Genomic DNA, 14,505 nt, shown 5'->3' with positions numbered 1-14,505 from the left:
GAGGATGAAATGAGATAGGGTGTGGGAGACAGCATGAACTGCAGAGTTGGTGAGACCCAAGACTGGATCCCAACACCAGCTCCTACCAGCCATGAGATCCGAGACTAAACTTCTCTTAGTCTCTGTTTTCCCATCTTCCTCACTGGGTTATGCAGAGGCTTAAATGAGATAATGCACATAAAAGTTCTGACACCAAGCCTGGCTCCTTGATCTCGATAAATAGAGATCATTTTTATCTTGTTCCTGATAACCAGCTCCAGTAATGAATGGTACTGGGCATGTCCTGGAGGATAATCGGCAGTATTTTGAATGTGTTCTTAGGCCATCTGGCCAACTTTTAAAGTTTTCTGGGTTGGTAATCATGATGAGGTTGGTGTGTATCTGTGTGTGTTTTACTTAAACTCTGAGAGATTGGGAAAAGAAAGAAAAAGAAAACCCTTTGTTCCGTGGAGAACGTGTTTCAAAGAAAAAGTCATCAGCCAAGAATATTCAGACCCTTTTGTTGTGTGTCGAAGAGATGATTATTTTGTAGGCTCTGGGGCACTTAAACTCTGTCCAGAAATTCCTTTGGTAAATAATAATAATAAAAAATATCCTTTGGAAATAATAGAGGGGATTTAGCAAATGCCTTTCTTTCAGGAATCTCAAAGGCGTTCATGTAATTTCAGGGCTTTAGTGATTTTCTTAAAAGGGTTTGACTTTCTTTTCTGCATCAGCCGGAGGCACGTTCACAGGAACTGTAGAACTCTAGAGCTGGCATGGATCCTAGGGGTGATTTTGACCAGCCTGTCTGCTATAGCAGTAGGGGAAACCAAGGCACAGATAAGTGATGACACAGCTGTGATACCAGGGCTCAAATGCAGGACTCCTGATAACTACCTAGCACTCTTTCTGACTCTGCAGGCTTCCTGACTTCTGTGAGTTCCACATTCTCCAAAACGCATCTGAAGGCTGACACTAGATTGACATCTGCCATGTGTTTGCTCGCTGCATTGCTGAGATTTCACCTGTGTAAGTTTAACAGAAGCAGCCGGTGAACAACGAAAGTGTGGACTTCCCCTTGGGGCTCCTGTGCTGGGGCTGTGAGTGTCCAGCCAAGCAGAGGACCACTTCTGGTTCCAGAGTCAGACTGGCTGCTCATTTGCTAGCTGTGTGGCCATAGGCAATTCACCCAGCATGCCGGATCTCTTTGCTTTACCTTTCTTTTGGAGACAGAGTCTCACTCTGTCACCCAGTGGCACAATCTTGGCTCACTGCAACCTGCAACCTCTGCCTCATGGGTTCAAGTGATTCTCCTGCCTCAGCCTCCCAAGTAGCTGGAATTACAGGCACGCATCACCACCACACCTGACCCATTTTTGTATTTTTAGCAGAGACGGGATTTCACCATGTTGGCCAGACTGGTCTCAAACTCTTGACCTCAGGTGATCTGCCTGCCTTGGCCTCCCAAAGTGCTGGGATTAAAAACGTGAGCCACGGTGCCTGCCCTGCCTTACCTTTAGTGGCAATAACTAGTTACTTGGGTAGGTTTTTTGGATAGACTTAAAAACCCACACACTGTGGTCCTCCATCCCTAAAGCATGTGTCATGATCAGCACATGTCAAGTCTGTCTCTCCAGTTTGGAAATGTCTGTCGACAGACCATCTTCCTTTTGACTCATTCTCCATTGAGCCTGTTCATTCATTCATTCAGCAAACATCTTCTGAGCCCCACTGTGTGCTAGGTGTTGGGCGGACTTGGTAGCCAGGACGAAACACGAATCCCGACATTATAGACCTCACTAAGGAGAAACAGAACAACAAATCATGGCTGCCACCACCACAAAAATGTGTAACTGTCTGGGTGACATAGGTTATGCTGCTGTAAGAAATATCTCCCACAGTTCGTGGCTTAAACACAACATAAGCTTAGTTTTTGCTTTTTTTTCTTTTACTTAAAGTTCTGGGATACATGTACAGAATGTGCAGGTTTGTTACATAGGTATACGTGTGCCATGGTGGTTTGCTGCAACTATTGACCTGTCCTCTAAGTTCCTTCCCCTCACCCCCACCCCCGAACTGGCCCTGGTGTGTGTTGTTCCCCTCCGTTTATCTGTCTTCTCATTGTTCGACTGCCACTTATAAGTGTGAATATGCGGTGTTTGATTTTCTGTTCCTGTGTTAGTTTGCTGAGGATAATGGCTTCCAGCTTCATCCATGTCCCTGCAAAGGACATGATCTCATTGCTTTTTATGGCTGCATAGTATTCCCTGGTGTATATGTGCCACATTTTCTTTATCCAGTCTATCATTGATGAGCATATGGATTGGTTCTATGTCTTTGCTGTTGTGAATAGTGCTGCAATAAACATATGTGTGCATGTGTCTTTACAGTGGAATGATTTATATTCCTTTGGGTATAAATCCAGTAGTGGGATTGTAGGGTCAAATGATATTTCTTGTTCCAGATTTTTGAGGAATCACCATACTGTCTTCCACAATGGTTGAACTAATTTACATTCCCACCAACAGTGTAAAAGCATTCCTATTTCTCCACAGTCTCGCCAGCATCTATTGTTTCTTGATTTTTTAATAATTGCCTCCCGACTGGCATGAGATGGTATCTCACTGTCGTTTTGATTTGCATTTCTCTAATGACCAGTGATGTTGAGCTTTTATTCATGTGTTTGTTGACTGCATGAATGTCTTCTTTTGAGAAGTGTCTGTTCGTATTCTTTGCCCACTCTTTGATGTGGTTGTTTGTTTTTATAATTTTTGCTTTTGCTGCAGGTCTGACACTGGTCAGCAAGAGGACTCTGTTTGCCATAGATACTCAGAAATCCCGGCTAGGTAGAATCACCTCAACTTGGGCCTTTATCATCACTGAGGCAGCAAAAACGAAATGTGAGAATTGTACATGAGTACCTGGTGTGGAGAGCTTCCACCCAGAAGTGACACACTTTACTTCCGCTCAGATTTCACTGGTCCAGGAAAGCTACACGGTCACAATTAGTTCAAAGGAGGTGCGGACATGCAATCCTACTAGGTACCTGGAAGGAGAACTGGCATATCTGTAAGCCTCAGTTTCCCCTTGTGTAAAAACAGGGGCAGGGGGTGGGTGGTGCCAGCTGGCCTTTGCTTTCTGGTTGTGGCATCCAAGGTCTGAGCTCTGTGCATGCAGAGGCAGCATCAGGTCTTGTCTCTTCAGGGCGGGAACAGAGCTCACTTCTGTTCACCTGCAGGGAGTTGGCGGAGAAGTGGGTGCAGTCAGGGTGTAGAACTAATTTGGGTTTCTGATTTCCAGAGAGATGCCTTTATTTTGGGCCTTCTTTCCCTTCTGCTCTGAAATTCTGGCAGAAGTGTTTTCAAGGTTATGGTTATTACATCAATTATTTTTCTAATTTCTTTTTTGAGTGAAATCCATTTTTGCAGAGTGAAGAAAGAGCGGTGTGAAAGGGGTTTAACAAGTGATGGGAAGTCATAATTTTGGCAGGAGAAATCGTGACACTTTCAAAATGAGTAATTACGGATGGGGTGTGCTTGAAACCAACTTTCACAGCAAATTCCCCTGCTGTTTCCAATTGGTTTTGCTGGTTAGTTTTAATTCTTGCCTTGGCTTTTTCCACTGCTGCTGGAAATCCTTCTCCCATGGCTGTCGGCCCCTCCAGAAGTGGCCACATTTCTCATGCCAGGGAACTCATGGGGGGCATTTTGATATATGAACTTGGAGATCTGTCTTTTATGCAAATCCCAGGCCACTACCTGGGGGGGTGCCAGGGACCTCCTTGGAGGTTTTATGACTGAACTAAATTCCAAATGACAGAAACTTAACCCCGTCAATTTGGGGTCACCTCCCTCCCTGGAGATGAGCCTGCATGCTAAGGGGCTGATAGCAGGGCTAGGCATGTCCACCCGTAGCCATCATCTGTCCACGTTGGCGCTGCTGAGACCTCCTTTTCTCTCACCTGGTTTGACCATGTTCCTTGCCTTCCAAGAGAAATCCTCTCCCAGTCACTTTCGGGCCAGCAGAGAGGCCCGGGAGCACCTCAGAGCTGTTGGTGGCTTCCCCAGGCCTTCCTGCAGCCGCAGCCAGGCTGCTGTTCCTGGGCTGCTCTGCCCAGTGAAGGAATACCATGGGCTTGCCACCTCCCTGGGTTCTCCTGGGGAGCAGAGCAGAGCTGCACTCTATTCTCAGACGGGCCAAACTCCTCCTCTGCCACCCAGGACTCAGCCCTTTTCTCCATAGAAAATGCCCACACCCGCCCCTCTGACTTTCTCTTTGGCTCAGATCATTTTCTCCCCTTCATCCTCTGTGATGGGGCCTATGGGGAGCCGTCAAGGCTGAACAGCCCTGGTCTGGGTTTGAACCACCCCTCGGGCCTGTGGTGGGAGCGCCGGACCCTCGGATGTGCTCCTTTCCTGTGGTGGGGCGCTGGCTCCTGATGGAGCCTGGTGGGACTGCTGAACCTTGCCTGGGTCTGCACCCTCACCCTGGCCACCCTCCTCCCCTCCGCCTGGCAGGCTCATCCAGGCTGGCTCAAGCATCACCCCTTGGCAGCTTCCCCTCGCTCCCCTGCTCCCCGATGTGTCGGCATCCACAACTCAGAGCACTTGTTATGTTTGAGTCCAGGAGTTTAGCCAGCTGGGGGCGTATCTTCTTGTATCAGTCAGGGTTGGGTCAAAGAAGCAGAACCACTAGAAAAGACATGTGAGTACAGACAGAAAGGGATCTACACCTGGGTTTTGACGGCAACCTCACAGCTGCGGGGTCTGCTGGAGCAGTCCCTGTAAATCTGTTGCCTTGGTGTCTGAGGCTGGAGCTTCAAGTTTGCAAAACAGTTAGCTGGACAGGAGAGTGGGAAGTGGGGAGGTCAGGAGTCAGCCAGAAGCACACACAGAGCTGAAATGCAGGAGGACAGACAGGAACCTGTGTTTGCTTGTGCTGCTGCCATTCCTGATGATGTTCTTCAGGGTGTCCTGCCCAGAGAAGAAGCAGACGCCTTTCAGCTTGGAGCTCAACACATGCCTGGCCCAGGAGTGAGAGAGCTGCAGGAGCATCCTGTGGGAGGTGGAGCAGGTGCAGGCGTTGGTGCTCCCCACCCCAGAGAAGCCGGCCTGCACATAGGCAGCACACGTGGCCTGCAGAAGGGCCTGTCCTGGACGGCTGAGCATGGACATAAAAGCAGCTGCCACTTCACCGCCACCCTTCAAATCCATATGAGGATGTCTCTTGGGCCTCACCCCCACTGGACACCTCCAGAGAGCAGAATTCCGGAAAAGGTACTCCAACCTCACCAGACTGGTGCATCCCTAACTGCCACATTCCTCCATTGGCTTTGAACTGCTCAGCAAGAGGCATCAGGTCTAGTTCAGGACATTTCATTTATTCAACAAACTTTTGTTGAGCCCTTACTATGTGGCAGCCCTGTGTCATGTGCTGGCAACACAGAGATGAATCAGACCCAATCCCTCCCCTAAGGACCTGCTAGATTGGTGGGAGGGACTGGCTCAGAACCAGGCACCACTCAGGCAGAGGTTACCGCAGAGATGGTGTGGGGCTGTGTCCATGGCGGCTGGGGGAACCGGGCCAGGCTGGGGAGAAGCGGGAGGCCAGCAGAGGCTTTGCAGAGGAGGGCCTGCTTGAAGGATGGAGCAGGAGTCGACCAGGCAGAGGAGGTAAGAAGGTTCCAGGCAGCAGCGTGTACAAAGGCCCTGAGGAATAAGGAGGCACTCACATTGCAGAAGCCATGTGTCCCAGTCTGGCCAGAGCGCGGAGGGTAAAAGGCCTTGGCTGAATGAGATGTGAGGTGGGAAAGGGCAGCGTGGGCCAGCATCTGCAGGGTCTTGGGCTCCTGGTGAAGGAATTTGGTGGAGGGGTGCATAGGGGTGTTTGCTGCTGGGTGTCCAGGGGTCAGACGGAGGCTTTGGAAGGTCCTTGGTGCAACAGACCTACTCCAAATGGGAGGGGGACAGTGCAGCTGGGCTGGTTGGGGTCAGTATGATGACCACTGGGAGCCACGGTGGGGGCCTCCACAGATGCATGAAGGACAATAGACTTAATTATGTCACTGTCCTTTGCAGTCTCCGAAGGAAATGACAGAAACCACAAGGGATGGCCTCCAGTCCTAGGGGAAGAGGAGCAGTTCTGTCTAAAGGCTGACTTTATTTTCACACTCCAAGCTCCCACCTCCGATCACTGAGGTGGTTTGGGGGTGGGGTAAGGGCCAGGGCACATGCTGTGCCCACCTGCAGGAGGGGAGTGGGTCCCCAGACACCCATGTGGTTGCCCCCTGTTGGGCCATGGAGAAGGAGTGCAAGGGAGGCTGGCGGGAGGGCTCGGAGGTTGGCCGAATGGAGGAGTTTCTACATGCAGGCCACGTCGGCCCAAGTGTTCCACTGCCTCTGGCCACTCATGGCCACATCCATGGGCTTCTGTCCTGGCACAAGAACATCAGCCATCAGAGGGCAGCCACGAAGGCCTTCGCTCCTGACATTGGCCTTTTATATAACGTGCTGCAGCCATAATAGAATTCTCCTTAAATTTCAAATAGAAATTTTCATCTGAAGTGTTTTGGGAAGGGTATTATTATGGAGCTTCTAATTCCCACTGCCGCTAAGTACGTATTAATAACAAGGAGAGGTATAGAAACTGCAGCTCCAGCCAACAGCACTTGACATTTAGTAGATGAATTAACGTTTATAGTGAAATGGGTTTTTAACTAGTAATATTAGAGGTCTTTGTTCCCAGCTTTTCTTTTGCAGTGGCTTCGTTCTCACCATGTCTCTTTCTCCCCTGCTCCCTTTCCTCCCTCTTGGCGTTGGGTGTCTTTGTGTCATGCATTTGTGTGCTCTCCCTGCCTCCTGTTTTTCTCAGCACGAGCCCAGCTCACATACTCTCTGGAGCAGTCCCCTGGCATTGGCGCTGAGCTCTGGTAACAGAGGCAGGGGACAGGGAGCACTGATCCCCTGTCCATCCTTGTTTGCAGCCAGGCTCCTGGGAAGGTGTGGGCCTCAGAATTGGGCCCTGGTTCTGCTACAGGTCCTCATGGCTGGCCAGGCTGCTCTCCTCACCTCTCTGAGCTGAAACTTGCCTTCTCTCTAACGAGGAATTACCTACCACATATAATTGTGAATCTATTAAGTGAAGTGATGCAGAAAGTAACTTCTATAGGCTCTGGCACTTGGAGGTGATTCTTAAATATAGGTTTCTCTCCAGTCTGTCTTCGCTGGGATCAGGACTCAGGAGCTAGCTCAGGGTACGAGCACTGGACAGGGAGCAGGAATCCTGGTTTGGACCCATCCCGGTGACTCGCTCACCTCGGGACATTAAGAGAGGTGCTTTTCTGCCTTGGCCCTCAGTGGCCCATCTGTAAAATGAACTGGGTTAAGGACACATTTAGCAAGTCCTTTTCAGGTCTCCATTAGAGAGTCCCAACTGGGCAGCCATAGAGAATGGAGGATGGGAAGGAGAAGGAGGAGTCAAAGGCCAGCAAGGTGAGAGCAGGCATCCAGCACTGGGGCCATGATTTTACATCCATCCTTCTCCAGGTCCTTACCCAGCCTCTGCCCTCACCAAATCTTTCCCAAGGGCAGATGGTGCCAGCTCTGTAGCTTGTAGGGAGGGCAAAGGCCCCAGGCCACCCAATTGAAATTGTAGTTGAGGCAAGAGGGTAGGGGGCGAGGGGAAGGCAGGCAGACGCTGCTAGTCCAGCTGTGAGGCCAACCAGGGAGGAGGTAGGACAGACAGACATGCTGTGCCCCCAGGAGCCTCCTCTTCCCCTGGCTGTCGGGACCATCTCCTCTGGGTGAGCTGCGAGAAGCAGCTGTGTCATCTCACGGTGCTCTGGTCCCTCATTCCTCAGGGAAGATGCAGAGACTCCAGCGGAGCACCCTAAGACCCTGGGGGGTGGGCAGGAGATGGGTCCACTTGATGGAAAGAACCTAGGTTCCCTGGAGCCAGGCCACAGGCTTCTCTACCACAGACTGAGATGTGAGTCAGAAGTAAATTCTGGCTATACTGAGCCCCTGAGATTTGAGGTTGTCTGTTATAGCACCTAGAACACCCTAAGGAATATGGGGAGAGGGAACCCCAGGGGGTGAAAGTTGACACGGATTAATTGTGAAAATCCATTTCTTATCAAACAGGGTTCTTTTGGGTATGAGTGACAGAAACCCCACTTGAAATGGCTTAAGGATAAAATGGAATGTATTAAAGTCCAAGGGGTAAGTTTGGCTTCAGGCATGGCTGGATCCAGGTGCTCAGACACAGTGACAATCACCCTCACCTCACTCTTCCTCTCCCTCTCCCTCTCTGTCTGTCCCTCTTTCTCTCTCTCCCTGACATATCCCCACACTTCTGCTTTTCTCTGTGTTGGCTTTATTTGCTATAAGGTGGCAGAGATGGCACTAGCAGCTCCAAACTTAGCAGCTCATTCAGCCTTGAGGAAGGAGGTAGCATCTTTCTCAGTCATTCCAGCTAAGGGTCTGGAGTATACTTCCTGTGACTGACTCACTTTGGCCTCACGTCTGTCTCTGAGGCCATGTATAGTCATTTGGTGGTCAGGCTCTGGTTGGCAGGCCTGGGTCATGTGACCACCTTGGAGCTGGGGATGGAGCAGCCTTGGTCAACCCACGTGGCCCAGGCATAGTTAAAGGGAGGGTGACTGGTCAGACGAAAACACATCCATCGCCCACCATCCCTGGCCAATTTCTGTGCGTTCCCATCATGCTCTGCATTTGTTGGGGGCGGTTAGGGTGGTTGAGTAAGGGACCTGGTCAGGAAGAACGTGGCCCACGTCCCTGTCCCCTGTCCTGTCCCTGTCCCTTGTGGGTGTGGCTTGGGGAACAGATAGACAAACTTTCATTGTCAGATCTTACGGAAGGAACTTCCTTTCTTCCAGCTGCATCGCATCCGGTGCGGTCTCTGGAAGGGGCGGGGGAGCCTCCTTTATTGAACGTGTTTTTCTGTCCTGCAGAGTGGCTACCTCGGTGGTGTCAGGGTTGGATTCCCATCCTCACCCTGCTTCTTACAGGACAGGCATCCCTGGCCCAGCCACTTCCCCTCACTCCCTTTGCAGGCCCTTCAGAAGACCAAGTTGGGTCTGAGCTCTGGCTGCCCTGGACTGTAGGAGATGCTCAGGGCCTGTCGGAGACTCTGCCCTCCTCAGCCTCAGATGGTCGCCTGTCAGGGAGATGGGGAACTGCTTTCTTTTTTAAAACCAATGTTTAAAATGGTGGTGAAATACACATAGAATTGACCATCTCAGCAGTTTTTCGGTAGCATCAAGTACATTCGCATTGCTGTGCCCCGTGAATGGCACATCCATCTGTGGAGCTCCTTTCACCCTCCCAAATGGAAATTCTATCCCCATTAAATAACACCTCCCCATTCCCCACTCCCCCAGCCCCTGGCAGCCTCCATTCTGGTTTCTGTCTATGATTTTGACCACTTTGGGTATCTTGTATAAATGGAGTCTTACAGTATTTATCCTTTTGTGTCTGGTTTATTTCACCTAGCGTAGTGTTTTCAAGGTTCACCCACGTTGTAGCACGCACCAGAATCTCCTTCCTTTTTAAGGCTGAACCATATTCCATTCTACACATACACCACGTCTTGTTTACCCATTCATCTGTCCAGGGACTCTGGCGCTGCTTCTGGCTATTGTGAAAAGTGCTGCTGTGTACACGGGTGTGCAAATATCTGTTTGAGATGCTGCCTCTCATTTTCTGGGTGTATACCCAGAAGCGGAAGTGCTGGGGCCAATGATCATGCTATTTTTAGTTTTTTGAGGAACTGCCATACTGTGGGAACAGTTTTTAAAAGCCCTTGGTTCCATCAGCAAGGGTTGATAAATCAGGGGAAAAAAGGATGAAGGAAAAAAGAAGAAGCCTTACCTTTGGGGGCTGAGATGGCAGCCGTGACAGGGGAAAGGATGTATTTTGACTAGCAAGCCAAGCAAGCGTCATCCAGGTGCTGGGCAGGGCGGCAGAGGGAGGGGCCGGGAGGAGTGCAGAGCCTCCCGCCCGGATGCCCGGCCAGCTAGCAGCACGGGCAGCGGCTTTATGTTGATGGCAAATTGTCACTTTGGCGGAATTCAGGAACGCTACTTATGTCATTAGGCGGCAATCTATAATTAACGCACTCAAGGCTGTGTGAAGGGTAGGATTCTACCAGGGACAGCTAGAGCGATTCCACCTGCATCTTCTGGGAGGGGGGCAAGTGGGGGTGTTCACTTCAGCCAGCAGCTGACACCTAATTAGTGGCAATTGTATTGTTCTGATGCCTCCTCCACCAGGAAGCTTCAGGACTCCCAGCTGGAAGGGAGGCTGTCTCAGAGGTGGAGACCAGCCGGAACAAAGAGCTGGAGCAGGAGGTCTGATCCAGGAGAGCCTGGGAACCATGGGGAGGCCAGCTCATCTACAGAGTCATTTTGATTCCTGGCCATGGAGCCCTCGAATGCCAGGGTCAAGGATGGCTCAGTTCAGCCGGGCTCCAAAAGAGTGGACCAGACTTCTCCAGGGGTTAAGCAACTTTTAAAATGTCGACAGGGAAGGGGAAAGATTGTGGAGCTTTCTGACCACGGGGCTGCCTGCAGCCCGGTTTCCCAAGCCATGGGCGGGCTTGGCGTCTGACTGTCCCCTCTGGAATGTCTGGGCTGCAGCCGGGGCTTGCTCTAAATGAGAAACAGGCGGGAAGGGCTTAGCGGGCCTGGCAGGCCGTGGCCAGCTCCTCGTGCGGTCTGGGCAGGGCTGCTTGGCACGGGCCACCGAGGAGGACGCACTGGCTGTGCAGGCGGCCCTCCCACCAGCATGGAAGGCTTCGGGGGCCCTAGGCCAGCCTGTTCAGGCCAGCGCCTGCACGGAGGGAGGGCAGCCATCTCAGGGACCGCGGCAGAGCACCGCCCTGGAGGGCAGATGGAGCTGGTTCTCCTTCTGGCCCGGCCCCTTCTCCTTCTGCAACCTTGGGAACGTCGTTCACAGAGTCTCCGTTCGCTCACATTGGAAATGGAAGCAACAACGCCTCCCAAGGTGGTGGGGTGATCGCGTCTCATGGAACAGAGGTGGTGCGAGTGGGTGACACTTCATAGACAGCTGATACCTAGAAAGATCTAGGAGGCCAGCCCAATATCCTGGTTTTATAGCCGTGGGAACTGAGGTTCAGAGAAGTTTGGGAACTTACCCATGGTCACACAGCAAGATATAGGCAAATAGATTCTTCTCTAAATCATGGATTCCCCAAATCAGCACTTTTTGCTAGAGCCCAGCCCACAAGAGTGTTCTCCGGCTCCCTCCCAGCCTGGCTCTGTCCTCTCTTCCTCTTTCCAGCCCAGGCTTGGTCATGGTAATCTACACTTGCCTAGAGCTTCCTGGTTTCCAGCGTGCTTCCCTGTACATTTTCTAATTCCAGGGGATGGAGAGTCTCGGATGTCCCCAGGAGCTTCCAGATCAGAGTTGGCCCTGAAATTTGGGGTGGCTCAGATCAAACCCCCCTCCCCACCGTTCTCCCACCTCCCAAGTGGTGAAATCCGGTTTTAGACTTCCTGCTAGTGGATGTCTGACACACTTTTTGCAAAAGGCCCAGGAAATGGTATTTCTCCTTCACAGTAATCCTTCTCGTCAGCCCAGGCTGTGTTCTTAGTTCGCTTTACAGATTAAGAGCCCAAAGGGTTCAGTGACCCACCAAAAGTCCCCCAGGGATAGTGGGGAAGCTGGGATTCAAGCCGGAGCTGCCTGTGGGCGGCGCTGCTGCCTCCACACCATCAAGGCTGTGGAAGGTGGAGAAAACGCCTGCCGGCCTCCGTGTCCGACCCCTCCCCGGGGAAGAGAGCATGAGGACTTGAGTTTAGGTTGCTTATCCGTGCGCCACCTAGGGGGTTTGACTCAATCACTTTGAACCTGTCTCTCCAGCTGAGGTTGGGGTAATGATACACAGAATATATGGATGTGAAGGCAAGAGGGGGACCGCGGAGGGCACCCCGTGGAAACCCTGAGAGGTCTGGTGTCTGGAGTGCGTGGCCCTGGGAGGGCGGGGCTTCAGGAGAAGTCTCCCAGGCCAGATTCTAGGGGAGCTCGGAAGCTCGGGACAGAATCGGATTTTATCCTCTTGGTGCCATGAGACTGAGGGTTTTAAGTGGGAGGTGACATGATCTCTTGGTGCTTTGGAAAGATCAGCCTGTTGGCCAAGTTGGAGACGGTGGCCTGGAGGGTCAGTGTGGGAGCAGAAAGAGCAGGGAGGGGGAGGGGCAGAGAGAGGAAGGAGGAGGCAGCAAGGGGCGCCTTTGTCCCCGCCTTCCCCTCTTCCCTTCCTCCCTCTCCGTTCCTTCTCTTCCTCCCCTCTTTTCCTCCCCCTCCCACTTCCTTCCCCTTTCCTTAAAAGCTAGAGTCCACAGTGTCTAAGTCAGTACCCTACTGGAAGTTTGGGGTTTACTTCCGTAACAGAGATGGCGCCGGCTGTGACGACGGAGGAGGCATCCTCATGATTAGGACTGAGGCCGAGCAGCTCCTCACCTTCCTGCCTTTTCCTCCTCCTGCTTCCCAGAAGCACCAGTGCCCCTGTCCCTGAAAGGTGTCCACTGGACCCCGGGCTGGGCCAGCAGATGACCTTTCAGAGGCTCCCGAGATCGGCTCATCACAGGACAGTGGACACTCTCCTTAGCAGCCCCTCACTGTAATGCACGGTACCCACACCTCCAATGACTCACCTGCCTCCCAAGCCCAAAGGGCTCCTGGCAGCCAGCTGGGCCCCACCTCTCCATGTGTGGTCCTGTGGAGTCCCAATCCTCCAAGATGATGAAGGGCCCCAAGAAAGGCTGTAGCAGAGATGTGTCAGGCTGCAGGGGTGACCAATTCCCAACTTTCTTTCCTTAAAGAAGGGAAGTGGGGATGCAGATCCCTGATCGTGATGCTGCTCCAGGGACCAATTCTGCTCTAAGTTATAAAAATCTCCCAAAACCCTCTTTCAAGGCGGCATTTGAAATAATATCTTAGGCCACTGCAAGAGTTGCCTTTGTGCACTTGTGCTTGTGCTCGGTAATGAGCATGCCTAGAGTGTAGGTGATGTCTTGGGAGGCAGGAGGGGACCCTCCAGATCAGAGTTGTCCCTGACATTTGGGTGGTCCAGAACAAACCCCATTACCCACCATTCTCTTAGCTTCTCAAGTGGTGGGATCTGGGGAGAATGAAAACGGGACTGGAAAAGAGAGCTGAGAACATACCAGTTGGAAGAGAGGCACGTGTTGGAGCAACACCAAGTGACCCTTTTGTCGTGGTGTGAAGTGGTGGTTTACAGACCGATTGCTTGTATGTGAGCTTCATGCCTTCGGTTGACCTTAGTGCTAGATTTCCATGTTTGTTTAAGATGGTGCTCGTAAGTGTGTGTGCTTGTGTGAGCACCTGCATGCCTATGCGTGTGTGTGTGTGGTGTGTACGTGTGTGTAGAGGTGAGGAGTGCTTCCTTATTTCCCAAATGCGCTGAAAACAGCACTTGATGAGTGGGTTCAGCCAGACTTTGGGCCCTGGGACGGCCACTGGCCTAAGTCACGGGTGCTGCACCGGCATCCACGGCATACAGACGATGAGCTTACATCAGGAGTAGGGATAGCAGAAGGGGTTAAGAAGTTTCCCCCAGGGTCAGTGCCCCTCTGTGTCCAGTGGAAGATCTATGGGCCTTTAAAGTGATTTATAAAAATGGAAGGGGGAGCAATGCTGTTTCCTCAGCTCCAGCGAGTCAAATCAGCAGCCTCCACTCATATTGATTGTCCTGCTTGGTCTAAACGCACATTAGCAGGGGCAGACCATAAAAATTAATCCTCCTTTTCCATCAAATGGAAGGCCATCTTCCCAGCTTCCCTGGAGCCGGGTGATGTCATGCGACTTCTTGTTGGGAGAGAGAGATTTGTATGAAATCTGATGAGACTGTTTGCATAGAAGCTAATTAGGATGGCCGAGTGGAGAGAGGGGCTTTGGTGTCTCAGACACACCTCTAAAGACCCTCTGGGTTAGGCAGCGCTCCACAGGAAGCCTTTTTTCCAAGTCTTGACCTACAGCTGACCTAACTGGCCAATTTCTGAGTTTTTAAAGAGCAATGAGCTAGTGTGATCAAGATGATGATGGCAACAACAGCAACAACATCTTTCTTCCTACCTATTTCCCCAGCTCTCCTCTCCTGCCTCTCTGATATCTTCCCTCACATGGTCTGCCTGTCCTTGTCCTTCCACAGTCATGGGGATATTTGAAGCTGAGGGAGCCCTAGGGCTGGGAGGGCTTGGGTTTGCATCCCAGCTGATATGTTTGGCTCTGTGTCCCCACCCAAATCTCATCTTGAATTGTACTCCCATAATTCCCACGTGTTGTGGGAGGGGCCCAGTGGGAGATAATTTGAATAATGGGGGCAGTTTCCTCCATACTGTTCTCATGGTAGTGACTAAGTCTCATGAGATCTGATGGTTTTATCGGGGGTTTCCCCTTTTGCATCTTCCTCATTTTCTCTTGCTGCCACCATGTAAGAAGTGCCTTTTGCCTCCTGCCA

The sequence above is a fragment of the Macaca mulatta genome, chromosome 7 (assembly GCF_049350105.2).
Source record: "Macaca mulatta isolate MMU2019108-1 chromosome 7, T2T-MMU8v2.0, whole genome shotgun sequence".
NCBI classification, from domain to species: domain Eukaryota; kingdom Metazoa; phylum Chordata; class Mammalia; order Primates; family Cercopithecidae; genus Macaca; species Macaca mulatta.
The sequence above is the reverse complement of the archived record's forward strand: the minus strand, read 5'-3'. Positions refer to the sequence as shown.